Consider the following 1,728-nt stretch of genomic DNA (forward strand, 5'->3'; position numbering starts at 1 on the left):
ATTTGTGCAGTAAAAACTTTTGGAACATGGAATAAAATACAAAGTGCAAAAAAACTCAATGTGTGATAAAGCAAAACAACTTGTTTTATTTAGTCATTTTTTAATTAACTCAATGTATGAAAAAAAAGCAATAAAACTAATAAATTTTAGCTCATGTAAACTACATAAAAAAAACAGCCTAATAGTCATGGAAAAAAACCGCATACTGCGAATAGAGGTTTTTTTGTAAATTAAATATTTTTGATTATACGTAACATGAAACCTAAAAGCTTAAAATTTAAAAAGAGATAGAAATTAATTTTTCCTTCTTGATTCATTTCTTGACACTTCTTGAATATTTCTTCTTAGTCATGATTAAAAAACAAAAATAAATGTGTAAATAAAATTGCCTCAAAATGCACTTTTATGCCATGTTATTTTCATTTGCCTCATGTCCATGTAGAAATGATCCGCACTAGACACCTTGGTGCCTAGACCTCAGAGATGGGCAAAGATTAGTAATAGTTGAAACTAATAGCTAAAATTGCTATGGATACGACCCTTATTAATGAATAAACCATTAATTAATAAATATGGTATCCATAACAATCTTAGCTATTAGTTTCAACCTCTAATGATATTTGCTCACGGATCAGAAAATACCGAGTTATATCTTCTATCAACAAATATATGTTTTTTGAAGGAAATCATCCTCATAAAAATTTGCTATATTTAAAACATGCTATTATATTTTAATAAAATTTTATAACTCTAATTTTTCCAGCTAGCACTTTATCTTTTACTTTGCTACACCAAGGGTCCCAGAAAACCATTTTGTTGCCCGTTTTCAATTCTGAATAGGGTTATATCTGTCCCCTCATTTTGGAACAGGCGATAGCTTTAAATTTGGCCTTTTTACCTTATCCTTGGAACTGCAAAATTAGACAAATGACATTGGTTGGAACAACAAACAGAAGTTCTAGAAGCTTCCACGAGCTTTTATTGCCAAAGCAAAATTATTTTGCATAATTTAATATGTAAATAAACGATTTATTAATTATTCTAGTCATTTTTACTTTCCCTACCACCTAGGTAAGGACAGTATTTGTATCGGTTTTTTAGACTTATGGCAGTTAAACAATCTTAGTTATAAATTAATAACCATGACCCATACAAAATTTTAAGGTAGTTTTATTAGACCAAGTTTTAAACTAATGGGTGTTTAGCATTGAAGTTTACTAATTTCTGAATCTATTCCTTAACCCATCGCCTGCAGATTGCAATAACTAAAACTAGCGGCCGAAATATAATTAAGCTGGTGTCCTGAACCATTTAATTGAATATTGATTGTTAGCTTCGTGGCTAAATATTTAAATTAAAAACGAATAAAATCCAATTTCGTGCAACAACCCCAAAACGTGCAATATAGAAATAGTGCTAATTCGGCGTTATTTTCATAATTCGAATTTATTTTGGACTATAGCTGAATTTGAAGCTGGATTAGAAAGATTAAGGAAGAAGAAACCGCGAAAATCCAGTCTTTACTTATGGCTAATCGAGATTTCTTTTGTTTTTCTATTTTTTTTGTTTCGTTTTTTATTTCTTTAATACCAAATCAGTCTTGTTGACCTTACATAGCTATTTTAACAGTTTTTTTCCCTAGAAATTTGATAATGGGTAGGTGGGGTATAGTCTCATGTAAATAATAAAAATAAAAAAAATAAAACACAATTATAAAAAAAAAAATAA

The sequence above is a fragment of the Halyomorpha halys genome, unplaced genomic scaffold (assembly GCF_000696795.3).
Source record: "Halyomorpha halys isolate HHAL.00 unplaced genomic scaffold, Hhal_1.1 Scaffold431.1, whole genome shotgun sequence".
Classification (NCBI taxonomy): Eukaryota; Metazoa; Arthropoda; class Insecta; order Hemiptera; family Pentatomidae; genus Halyomorpha; species Halyomorpha halys.